At 33.3% G+C, this 13974-nt stretch overlaps 1 protein-coding gene and 1 long non-coding RNA gene across 2 annotated transcripts in view; one reads left to right on the forward strand and one right to left on the reverse strand.

The window, feature by feature from the left end:
- The window catches only part of LOC139521850 (hephaestin-like), a 331235-nt gene that overhangs the window by 205920 nt on the left and 111341 nt on the right, over positions 1 to 13974 (forward strand). The gene's annotated exons all lie outside the window — the stretch shown is intronic.
- LOC139518433 (uncharacterized) lies at positions 12612 to 13964 on the reverse strand. Its single transcript, XR_011663343.1, has 2 exons — positions 13631 to 13964; positions 12612 to 12687 (listed from the first exon to the last, which is right to left on the reverse strand). It is a non-coding gene; the product is annotated as an uncharacterized lncRNA (long non-coding RNA).

Here is a 13974-nt window from a genome sequence, read left to right on the forward strand (position 1 = left end):
AATCACTCTGTAATGTTTTATGTCATGTTGTAATTAATGTTATGCTCTTAATGGGGCCCTTTAATTTGGAAAACAAAAATATTGTATTGTATTGTATATCAACTTAAGGATTATGCACCCTTATGTTGATTCAATGCTAAAATCCACAGCCTTTATCCTTGTACTCTCATATTTGACAATTTGATGGACTGATAGATATAGGATTATTGCATGCAGTGCTAGCATTGATTTCATTAAATCAAGTTTTTTTTTATGAAGTTAACTCGTTGGTTAAGGGTGCAATCAACAGTTTTTTTCTATGACGTCATATTTTGAGGGACCATGTAAAAGTGACCCTTAGTGGTGGACTGATTAATAAAGATACCTGTATAAAACTAGATATCACTGGAATCAGAATGTTCTCTAGTTTATAATGGAATAAAAAAAGTATACTTTTAATAGTATAAAAAAGTCTTATCCAGAGAAACTGGGAAAAACATTGCCTATATAATTTAAGCTTAAAAAACCTGAAATCAGGTCATGTGCACACCCCTGAAGACATGATACCTGCACATTATACATAATCAAAGTTGTATGAATTTCATAGATTTTTACCTGGTCTTTCAAAAAATTCATGCTTCCGAAAAGAGCTACAGTGGCTGCAAATAAGTTTTGAATTTTCACTGCCAAAAAAACAGACTGTTTACAGTGTTGTCTCCCCTCAAAACATGAATATTTAATCTAATTTTTTAAATTATTTTAATCATTCAACCTGTTTTAATTGAAGTTAATTAACATATCTTTACAACCAAATACAAAAAACATGATACTTTTTCACCAATTATGTTGATAAAAAGGGACTTCCCTCCATGTCTATTTTTAGTTGGGGAATTACTAGTTTTTTATACGAAACTGTTTATAGCACCCTAAAACAAATTAAAATATGGACCAAATCAAGTACACCTTTTAGGGTGCGCTCGACTTTAGTGCCTCAGCACGATGTATTTCGGAATTTACAGGTTGATTAGAACTTTTTGTAAAAAAATAAACACTAGCACATCATAGAAAAGTGAGAGTAATCTATGTTTCAAATTTTATAACAAAAATGTCTGCATTAAGGCTGTGGATTTTCTATAAAAAATCTTGGTTTATTCGCCACAAAGTACTCTTTTTCTATTAAATCCAATGAAACAGTAAATAATAATGCTTTGCATCAAGTTTCCCCTTGATATATATGAGGGCCCTCATGGGGTTTTTGATTATGTGATTACATGGCCGTTTTTTTAATGATTATTTGATTATTAAGCCAAATATTTCATGATTATTTGATTACCTAGGACTGTATTTTTAGTTTATGATTATTTGATTACTAAAGATAAGCAAATATTTAATGATTATGTGATTATATTGGCAAAAAAATGGTGATTATGTGATTACTAGGTCCCCCCCCCCCCCCCCCATGAGGGGCCTCATATATGTACAACATAGCCTATTTCTATTTTTCATTATATCTGTAGTTTTGGAGTTTGAAAAGTTCGTTCAAAAATGGCAACAGGCAAATGAGAAGGGGTCATAAACCTAAATATAATTATTTACACAACTAGAAAACATTGACATCGCCAAACTATGTAATTGCGTTTTACCACTACCTGACTCCGCTATACCCAGGCCACACAATTCTGACTGTCCGTATACGGTAAACCACATTAAGACTTTCCCGTATGGATAACTGACCTTGTAAAGTGTCTATACATTATATTCTCTCCATGTTAAACTTAATCCTGTCCCTCTACCAGTCCAGATTTTATTGAAAAATCTGATTATTTTATAGACAAGAATAAGGTCAATAAGCAGAACTGGTAGCATCCGAATACACAATTATAGATGAGACTTTTTACTAGCAAAATTATCTCCCCTTGACCACTGACCCTTTCTCGTGCATTTGAATTATTATTTAATGTTTCTTTAACAGGTCGGGAACACTACCTTATATGGATATGCATAAATTAGCATACTTATGTCCTCGCACGTCATGTAATTGTTTATTTACGGGTGACGCAATTTATTTTTATGCCCCACCTACGATAGTAGAGGGACATTATGTTTTCTGGTCTGTGCGTCCGTTCGTCCGTCCGTCTGTCCCGCTTCAGGTTTAAGTTTTTGGTCAAGGTAGTTTTTGATGAAGTTGAAGTCCAATCGACTACAAACTTAGTATACATGTTCCCTATGATATGATCTTTTTAATTTTAATGCCAAATTAGAGGGTTTACCCCAATTTCACGGTCCACTGAACATAGAAAATGATAGTGCGAGTTGGGCATTCGTGTACTGGGGACACATTCTTGTTACCTTGGTTTTTAATCAATCCAATAAATGAGTAAAAATGCAAGATGGACTACTACATGTTTACATCCAACAGAGAACACGTGTTATTTACTGAGATGTAACTCATTTTTTCATGCATTGCGGGAATCACAATTTTGCTTAGTTTTTCACTTTTTTTGTAACACATTTATAATTCGTGATATAAAGTGTTATTTACATGCTCAGATTATCGTACAGTGTTGTATATGATATGTGCAAAGAAACGAGTGTTTGAATAAGCCGATATATAGCCATCAATATGATTGATGATGACACGGAGATCTTGGGTATTCCGTCACAAGAAAGCAACGAAACAAAATTGAAGAACACAATTACTCATAATACAAACTAACTAGTGTAAAGCTAGCCGTTTATAACAGTCGGTGATAATATTCACGAGGACGTCAACTTTCGTATAGATATAGTTTAAAAAACTATTAAAAGGATCCTTAGAGTGTGTCAAATATCTGTTGGGGACATAAACATTTCCCAGTTTAAAAAAAATATAGGATAATGTTTCTTGTAATTCAAATCGAAGAAAAGTATTATTTTTTAATTTGTTTTTAAGAAACAACAAGTTGAACGTATAATCCAAGGAAAGGACAAGGTACGATAAGGCCCGTTTTTTGCCCCCCCCCCCTTTTTTCCCTTTTTTTCTCGTTTTATAAATTTTGTTTTGGAAAGCTACTTATCACGTTAAAATATTCCCTTAGGTTTGAAGTTTGTTTGGATGAACTTCAAAACCATTAATTTCAGAAAATGGGTGAGGTGAGGGGGATAAAAGGGCACCAAAAACGCCAAAAGGACAAATTACGATTTTTGGCCCTTGTTTCTTAAAATTTAATATCGTGCGCCTACGTGACTCGGAAAAATATTTGGCGATTTAGACAGCAGAAACAGTTCGCATGACATTGTAATAAAATAAATCCTGGGTCACGTTGGCGCAGGCACTAAAAAAAATAAAAATGTTGTAAAATCACCTGCAAAACGAATAATAATAATTATTACAATATTTGAATAATAACAGAAAATTAACACCCCTCTCCTCATCCAGTTTCGAAAATTAGTGGTTTTGAAGTTCATCCAAATAAACTTCAAACCTCAGGGAATGTTTTAACATAACTTTTCAAAACAGAATTTTAAAAATAAGAAAATATGGGGGGGGGGGGGGGGGGGGCAAAACAGACCTTATCGTGCCTTGTCCTTTATAGCCGATTATACGGTATGGGTTCTTCTCATGGTTGAAGGCATAGCGGTTGCTTGTCATTACTTACAATAAACATCCACTTACTTTGAACTGTAGGTGGATAGTTGTCCCACTGGCAATCGTATCACAAACTGCAAAAGACATTTTTTTTTATTCTTATCTGACAATGTTAAAGGGGTACTAGCTGTCAAATTCATGGTCACCGATTTGACTCTTAATTCTCATATTTGATTTATAACAATGTAAAACATTTATCCTAAGTGAGTGAAACTATCAAAAGTCCACTAAAATAAACAGTTTACAGAGCATGGGGTAGATAATATATAGGTTCGTTTCGTGTGTATTTTAGTCCAAACGCCATCTAATTACCTATCGATTTGACCTCAGATGACCATATAAGCGATGTAAACATAAATAAAGATATGAACACGTGCAATTGGATTTTTATAGGTCTGTTTGATTTTATTTTATAGATTAAAAATCATTGTTTTTAACCGTATAAGAATGATTTTATGTGCATCGAACTAGAAATCAAATGATTTACCGTAGTTTCACTTTCATTGTTGACATTCTTTTTCTTTAAGTAACCAGTACACGTACAATGCATGCGTTGTCAATCTCTAGCTAGGGGTTAAATTGAAGTTCGCATGAATGCTGATTTAAAGAGGTCGACTCATTCACTTGCAAGTGAATTACTAATTATTAATGTTTCTTAGCGTAATTTGACAAAATTGAACCTTTTTGGCTGCAAAAAGCGAATTGTTATTTCACTATTTCACTATCATTATTGATTGAACAGAAAAAAAATCAAACTTTAGATTTTTTATATATCTCGTAGCTAGTGCCCCTTTAAGGGATGACATCAAAGGTTAAATTTTAGGATAAAAAAAAACTTTATTCATATAGTTTTTCCCCCCTTTTTTAACTTAATTTGGGAAAAAATTATTGACCAATACGAATATATATAAAATCGATGTCAATTAAACACAAATTGCAGTAATTTTGACCCCACCCCAAACTAATTAAATAAAGTTTTTTATCCTTCTTTGATTTTTTTATGTCGTCCCTAACAAAATCTATAAGCATTGATTTGACATATTTCAGTATTTTGGACTCTATCTCAAAGTGTTTCCTTTGTTCTGAAGGAAAGACGCAATCAGTTGTAGTTTCATTTTTTTTTAAGTATTTCAAAAGTTCCTTTTTTTTCTTTCTTTCTGACGGATATGATGATTTTTAACGGACTCGGACATTTTCCAACCTTAATGAAATAATGAAATAATTTATATATAATGATGTTATACATGTGTATGCGCGACAAGGACGTGAACTTTGACATGTTTTTCGAAAATTGTGGCGTTGGATCTAAACCTATTATATTACTTTTATTTATAGTTAACTTTTCACCGTTAAACCAATGATTGCTTCCTTTTGTCGAAGTTTAATAGATTGTGTCCATACCTGCCAACTGTCACTATTTGTTGGGGATTTCCCCCATGGAGGCTCCAAAATGGAAATTTTGAAAGAGCAAATTTGTCCACAATTTCAAACAAAACAATTAATTTGACAATGGCTATAGGCTTGTATAAGTATTAAGAAGCCAAAAAACAACATCAACATGTATTTGAAGGTTTTGTGGAACTATGGGAGCCATTTTGCACGTAAAACCCCCATGGGTATTTGGAAAACTTGGCAGGTATGCGTGTCTTGGATGAAAAGATATCGCATTTGGTACTCATACCTCATCTTTTGTTTCTGGATACAAAGCACGTTTTGGAACACGTAGTGGGCAATATTGCACCCACTATAATCCAGAGGATTGATATGATTGAAAATATTGCACATAAGTCAATAGGACAGCAGCCGACCGATAAAAGTTCCAAGTCATATAATAAAAAGTTTACACATCAGTTAAGATAGTAGTGTTTCTGTGCCAATTCTTAGTGTTTTTCGAGGTAGAAATGTTTTTGAAATGTCAATATACAGGTTTAAGTCAGCTCAAACATGTGTCATACTGGACAGTGGTCACTGCATATCAAATTTTATTGTTTCACACCGTGAAATTAATGCACATGTACAATGCATAACAACACGGCCGACACTCGGCTAACCGAGAGACTGGTCGGTTAATCTATATTGAGTATGCGGCTATATGGGCGATTGGTCTGTTAATCGGGTTGGTTATACGTCTGTTAAGAGTAAAACGCACAATTTAATGTTAAACTCTATTAAATATACAGATTTTTGGCATATTATAAGAACCAAATCAAAAAAAGAAAAGTGTCTGACAAAATGATATCTATCATAGAACATTGTCCACCTGTAAAAACATTTCATAGTCTGTGCAGTTTTCAGTAAAACTAAAAGGCGTCGCGCAAGTATGTAGTATTTATGCTTATACGCATAGCAATTTTTTTAATAAAAGGCGAAACAAACAATTTTAGATATCATTTAAAGGACACAAAATAGTACTTTGGTTCTTAAAAATAAATTGACATTAGTAAATATTTCATAATTGTTATATAACGTGAATAATACCACGTTTTAGTGAAAAGTATGGGAATAAAGTCTGTTAATGGGTTGGACAATTGAAATTGTGTCAGTTAAGAGTTATTTAGCCACGACAATAGTTTTGCTACCTTTATATTTTCCCATTGAAAAAGTTAAAAATGAGATCTTCTCGAGTAAAAAAAAATGACAATACGGTGCAACAGTATCCTTCTAGTAAAAGCATTTTTATTTTGATTGTCTTTGCATTTTATTGAAGGGTGTGTCACTTCAATATAACGTGATATGGATTGGCCGCTGGAATATGCATGAATTTATTATTAACATTTTCAATCAGCCTTAATTTTTGTGTCTGTTCAAAGTAGCAAGTTTTAAAATCCGACTGAATGTGTCTTTCTAATACGACACAGGGTACATATTATAAGTTATATGGTTCGCTACTGTCCCCCTACGGATCCATAGAGGGTTAGAAAAATCCATAGGGGTTGAGGCCGGAGGTCGAGTCCCCTATGGATTTTATTCACCCTCTATGAATTCATAGGGGGTCAGTAGTTAACCGTATAACGAATTTATCGCACGCTAGACTTTTTCTGCTGCGTTTTGTTGAAAAATAAACAATGAAACACAACAACATTAATATATGACGTCACCATTAACGCGTTATGAACCCCCTATGAAATTTACTAACCCCTACGGTTTCATAGGGGCCACCACTTGACGGCGTTAAACCAATCACAACGTGATAATTTATCCGCGGTGCCGTAAAACATGTTGTCGTTCTCATATGCACATGATATTTGTCACTGGACGTTAAACCTAAATAATTCGTCAGCATCATCCAATTGGTTCTTTTCTTCTATTACTTAATCATTTGTCGTTTACAAATCATTCTAAAGAGGTAAATGGAAAGGAGCGAATGCAGCTACATTTGGTTATCTTAAGGTTTAAATCACTTTATTCCGTTTAGTTACTTTCTACATAAGTGCAGAGGGGAACTGCATGTAAACTTCTAGATTTAATATTGCTGTTCGAATAGGGCCAATACGAAAAAAAACAGGGCCAATACAGAAAAAAGCATGAAACAAACTTTATTGGCCCTGTATTGATTACGTTTTTGTTTTTTTTAAACAGGGCCAATACAGAAAAAAGCGGAAAAAAGCCGAATTGATAACGGTTTTTAATTTTCTTTTATTAACCAACTAAGTACATTATTGCCAAAAATGACTGTTTATTATAAACCCTAACTGGGCTTAATACAGAGAAACTGGGCATTAATACAGGGCCATTACAGAAAAACAGTGTAAATATCAAATATAATAAATTTAACATGGCCGCCGATTTTCAAATATAGGGATCACTGTTCATCCTGTTTTTCAACACATAACTTCTGTCAACTCAATATCTTGGATATTTGGTATATTATAAGCTTTATGATGATGAAGTACAAACATGTTTTTTCCAAACTAAACTGTCATTAAAAGAGTAGAGTACATCAAGTTGGCAGTAACACATACACTTTTGTTCAGTTGGTTAATAAATGTATTAAGAAATGGGTGTTTTTATAATGGCCCTGTTATATGTCCTAGGTCAGTAATAATGGCCTCGACGTTGCCTCGGGCCATAACAGACTTCCTGGACCATTATTACAGACCTTGGACATATAACAGGGCCATTATAAGAACACCCATTCATTAATACTATAATAATCATTTAATAAAAGTGTTATGAACTGGATATACCAGTGCTAATACAGAAACAGCCAGTTAATAACACTATAGTATTCTTAAACAATTATATTTGTTTCTCTCTTTTTTTAGCAATGCATCACTCTCTACTGTACTTATCTATTATTCTATATTCTGCGTCTCCATCCAGATTATCGTGTATACCATGAGGGTCTGGATTGGGGGTGTTGTTTATTTCTGTATTCTTTAAATTGTTATGTCACTTTTCTCTACATTTTATTTATCTTACTCATTTTACTTTCTCTATTCTTTATATTTTAGCATCCCGATATATTTTACTTACTGATGTTTAGTTACATTACGATGTTTATCTCTGATTTATATACTGGTTACCAATGTAGATGACAAATTGGTGTCATTCATGACAATTAAACAGAATCCACATGATATATGCGACCATTCTTAGATGAAATCAATATGACTTTCATATTACACTTTTTGAAACCATTTTTATCAATTTCCAATTTCCATTGTCTAATTTGTTCATTGTTCATGCATGTGTTGTTTCCGTATGTTTTATGTTTCATTGCTCATGTTTGGTTTCCGTATATTTTAGCCGCTCGTCTTGAGCCTACCCATTTGTTCCGATGACACCCCATATTGCAATAAAATTATACTTTTATTACCATTCATAACTCTTAACAGACCGGGTTTTATACATGCGACCCATTAACAGATCAGGTTTTTAAAAAATATTGATTTATGTCACCAAAATACAGATTTTCGTGTAGATTTTTCACACAATGATATCAATATGGTTAACAAACATAATGCCGGTCTTTTTTCGATGTTCAAAATATTGTATGCAAGTAAACTCAACCAACGTGTCATTTTGTGTACATTTTGTGTGTGTAAAATGTGTATAAATTTATTGATGAGTAACCCGCCTTTTCATTTTATAGATCTTGCATCGAAGCTAGAAAAATAATAATTACACCACTGGATTCAGTACATTGAATTGTTTTGTTAGACATGAATATTTTTTATGATAAACATATATTTAAAAAGTTATACAATGAAACATGCTGAACTTTCAATGATTTTCTCGATAACACCTGATTAACAGACTTTATCCAACCCGATTAACAGACCAACCTCCGATATAGCCCCATACTAAATGTAGATTAACCGACCAACTCTCGGTTAGCCGAGTGTCGGCCGTGAACAATGGGAAAAAACTGTTTAACTACTTTTACAAGGCAAAAAAGAAAGTCGAATAGTGAAACCAGTAAACAAAACTGTTTTTAATCTGAGCATGCCAATTGAAGATTATGTTATATATACATTAAACATATTCGCGGAACAAAAACATGTATTATCATATGAGGATCCCATACACTTTATTAGTAGACAGTTTTACCACTAATTCCACGTGTTTTCAAGTGGTTTTAACTAGTAAACTAGTAGTAGCCAACAATGCATTGTAGTAAGGGATGACATAAAAAAATCAATGAAGGATAAAAAAAAACTTAATTCAAATAGTTTGGGGTAGGGGGTCAAATGCTGCAAGTTTTGTATAAATTGACATCAATTTTACATATATCCTTATTGGTCAATCAATTTTTCTCAAATTAAGTTAATATTGGGGTAGGGGGTCAGTGAAAAAACTATATGAATTAATTTTTTTTATCCTTCATTGAACTTTTGATGTCGTCCCTAAATGTTATGCGCTTTATGGGCCCTTTAATTTGGAAAAATAAAATATTGTATTGTATATATTGCATTGTATACTCAATTCACCTATGACCTCTTGGTCACTCAAGATAAAACTATAGTCCCATGAAAAACGTGACTCAATCAATCTATACAAATGTCTAGTCATTAACTCTGGTTATATTACCTATGACAGGCGATATAGAAATTACTCTGCCGGTGACCCCGCTAAAAGCGTGCACCGACAAAATGCAAAGAGTGTTTCGAAATTGTTTTAAAACAGATTTATAACAAGAGGTCTGGTCTTCACTTCTTCAATACAATCATTTACCAAAAGATCAGCAACAAATAGCTTGTGATATAAATTATGTATTATCAATAGCAGATTTATTGTTTCGAGTGATTTCAACTACTCAGAGAAAATATTTTATATTAATGCGACTGATTTCTGAGTATCGCAATAATAACTCAAATTCTTTGACATCTTATACAAAAATATTTATATTTATCAAAGTTTTAACTAAATAACTTTTATCATTAATACATTGACAACAAAATCAAAATAATACTTATCATTCATATCTTTGTCCGCAACTTGTAGGGTTGTTAAACTTTGGTATTAGGAATAGTCTTTTCACTTTCAGAATTTTCCATACTAGGTTGAATGTACTAATTGTAAGAATGCGAAAAAAGCATCTAGAGCACTTGACTGCAATGACTTGAATGACTTGAACTACTATCAAACCACCCGTGCACGAAATTCTACCCGCATACTTTATATATCCAATCAAACAGACCTTTCTATAAATAGCTTAAACACGTGTACCTTTATATAACAACTAGTATCGATATTAGTCTCGATTACCCAGACGCATATTTAAATATAGCGTCTGGGGTGATTAACCAGACTGGTCAAAAATTTATAGGGGGCGTAACAAATAATTAAATATAGAACATATCTATAAATAGATTTTCCGTTATCCCCAATATAATTTAAATAAAAAAAGCAACAGTCAACAGTGTAGTAGTAAATGTACATGACATTCCTGTAGCTCACTCTGTGTTGGCCAACTTGCTGAATGGGAAATTTTAATATCAACGTGAAGTAAAATAAATAAAACTGCTCACAAACAATTTCACACGTATTCCTGTTCTCAGAGTTCTTGTCTGAAACTGAGTGATGTATAAAGTTTAACATATAATACAGATCTAGAGTCAAAATTAAGCTTTAATTGGCCGTACTTTATATTCAAATTTCGGATATTTTCATCTTTGATAAAAAGTATTTTATATAAGTTTTACTCTTTTTTGTGTCATGGTTTTTATCCAAGACTTGATCATTAACTACTTTTCTAGTTATCGGCCGGTTGTGTCAGCCGTGATTGCCCCGTTTAATACCTGAGTACCGCAGACAGCGACACCCAAACGCCTGCCTCTTTTTATTCTGAGGTTTAGTTACGGCCCTATGTAAATACTTCAGCACTCGTCATAGGCGGATCCACCCCACCCCCATTTTTTTCGTAGGAAAAATGTGGTTGCTTATGTAGGGAAACTCTGTAGCATGAGTGAGACTAGGTTCCCTCCCTAATAACAAGTTCTGGATCCGCCACTGTTCGTGTATAGAGGATACCACGCTCTCTGCACGCTTAAAAATGTGTCCGTAGGTGGATCGTTATACGGCTTTAATCTATATTTCTGCTTCTATAGAATATTATTATTGCCTTTATTTTTTAGTGAGTCATAATTTCTCCAACCTTCCCGAACGGGCTATAAATTAGGACCTCCTTTTTATAATTATTGTTAATTTCTATTCGTCCTGAACATTACCATTATTTACCACAAGACGATGAAAAGGCAACCCAAGATCAAACTATTCTTATATTATTGCATATCTGTCCACTTTATTCTCTTATCTTCATACTATAAAATACCACTATTTTCTATTCTTTGTATTGCATCACATCGTCCTAAACATGCATGAAATATTTGTCACTGGACGTTAAGCAACCAACCATCAGTATATTGTCACCGTTAGTTTATTCTTTATTTTTTTTATCCATTTTTTCTAGTATATATTTGTTTAGGGGCCAGCTGAAGGACGCCTCCGGGTGCGGGAATTTCTCGCTACATTGAAGACCTGTTGGTGACCCTCTGCTGTTGTTTTTTATTTGGTCGGGTTGTTGTCTCTTTGACACATTCCCCATTTCCATTCTCAATTTTATATGTAGAAAACTCCCTTAAAACAAGTATAACTGGCAGTTTAGCGTGATCACACAACGAGCCAACTCAATTTTCATTTACAAAATTAACTGATCTTAAAACTGCAAACGACAGAATAGTCTGAATGTTTCTTAGCTGTTACACCAATAATCGCCTGATCCTTTTGGGAGAAAATTTTTAGGAACCAACCTTCACACAAAACCACTTTGCCAATGTAGCCCGTCTCCATGGAGAAATATAGAACATAACCAGTCAGTCATGAAACTCAATACTCTTTGAATGCATGTTTGAATCATGCACATGGAAAAGATGGAATGGGATTTTTGGCATAGTAACTTGTAAAAAACATAAAAACTCAGAAGTGTATTTAACTTCTCCAACTCTTATAAATTCCATCATGTATTAGCATGCAATAAAGGACAGCTTAGCAAGAACAATTACTTCTCCTGTGAACCTTTATTATAAAAATAAGGAAATTGGTATCATTGCTATACATGTTGTGACGAGGCAACAACCCAGCAGATTTCAAATGACATGGATATACGCAAATGTGATCACTGCATGACCTTCAATATTAAGAAACTCCCTACCGTATACAATGTAGTCAACTATAAAAGGGCCTGACATGAAAATGAGATACAATTCAACCGTAAAAACTAACTGTTTAATTGTTCGTATGATTTTTAATTTGTTAATACAAATCTAATTTCCCTAACATATCTCACAACAATGTTTCTTGATATTTGTTTCATTTAATCAATATACGTCTGTGTATTTTTTTTTTCGCTTTGTGGTGGCTGTCAAAATAATGTATACCCAACATTTTTGGTACTGTGATTTATTCATACTGATTGATGCTTCAGTAATTAAAAAATTAATCTTTCAGTTTGAGTCTTGTTCTAATAAAATTGAAGCATGTTTATGATACAATCAAAATCCTGAATATTACATTTTTGTTTTAATTCTTCACATTTTACACATAAAATCTGTGTCCATAAATCATCATTGGTTTGTCTACAAAAGAAAGTAAATATTAAAATCATATCAAATTTTAGTCACCAGCATAGCATATATATGAAAAACAAATTGTTTAAAAAACCCATAATAGAAATATATTTTATAAACTATTGTCCTGGTGCAAGCTAAATCCCGCTTTAGGGTGCAAGATTATCTTGCTTTGTTAAAGACCCGACCCATTGGGCTGTTTACTGCTCTTTTGGTCGGGTTGCCCAGTGTCTCTTTGACACATTCCCTGTTTGTATGCTTTATCCAAACCATGCATGGATTTTTCTCATTGTTGAAGGCCACTCACATCCAAATAATTTGAACTTGGGTGGATATTTCTCATTGGTATTCATACCACATTATTTTATTTGTGTAATGCTGAGATTTTGGTAATTTTATCTTCACTTGTTGTTTTAGTTTACATGATAAACTCTTAATCATGATGATGGGTTCACTGGTTGCTGTCGCAGTCATTGACACCTCTTTTCATTGATGCTGAAAATATTGTTTAACTATCTTTTGTTTTGCAGAAAATCGAATGTATAAATCATTTTGACCGTTTAGTGTACTATGTAAAAAATGGCATCTTCTAGAAACACTTTGATTGTTTGTCTTTGAATGAGTAAAACATTGTGTATCTCTCCGCCCCCCCCCCCTTTTTTTTTACACATATCAAGATGCAGGCTCCCTTATTTAGATAGATACAACAAACTTATCTCGGATGAAGGTGATATTTCGAAGTCATAGCAGTTTTACATCAAGTATTCATAAAGTTAACGATACTACACGTAAAAATGTATTTATATCGTATAAGACTGTTCGAGTGGTCCCAGCAATTATAAACGGTTCGTTTTCGTTGCACGGACATGCATGAAAGAATATATTAAAACTACTCGGTGTATCAGGTTGCATTGCAATTTATGTTACAGTGTGTGTTGTTATAACATCTTACCAAGGTTGGATGACATCATGTCGGCTGGTTTTGCCTTCGCGTCCATGCCCATGTACGCCATGCTGTATGGTGTTTTCCATAAATTGTATGTCGTCATAAAAATATATAAATAGCTTTAAACAACAATCGGTACACTCGGGCTTTTCAATAATATTATCGTAATGTCATTTCTTCCGAAGTCAATAACCAACTTCTTGGTTATTCGTCTTGGACATTATCTTTGACAACAAGCTAAAAAAGCCGATACTATTCCGAATGTCATAAATTACCATTTTTATATCACTTGTCATCCAGACGCTCTACTTTGAAAAATAAAGCGGCTGGATGATCGAGACTAGTATCGA

Source organism: Mytilus edulis, chromosome 4 (assembly GCF_963676685.1).
Source record: "Mytilus edulis chromosome 4, xbMytEdul2.2, whole genome shotgun sequence".
NCBI classification, from domain to species: Eukaryota; Metazoa; Mollusca; class Bivalvia; order Mytilida; family Mytilidae; genus Mytilus; species Mytilus edulis.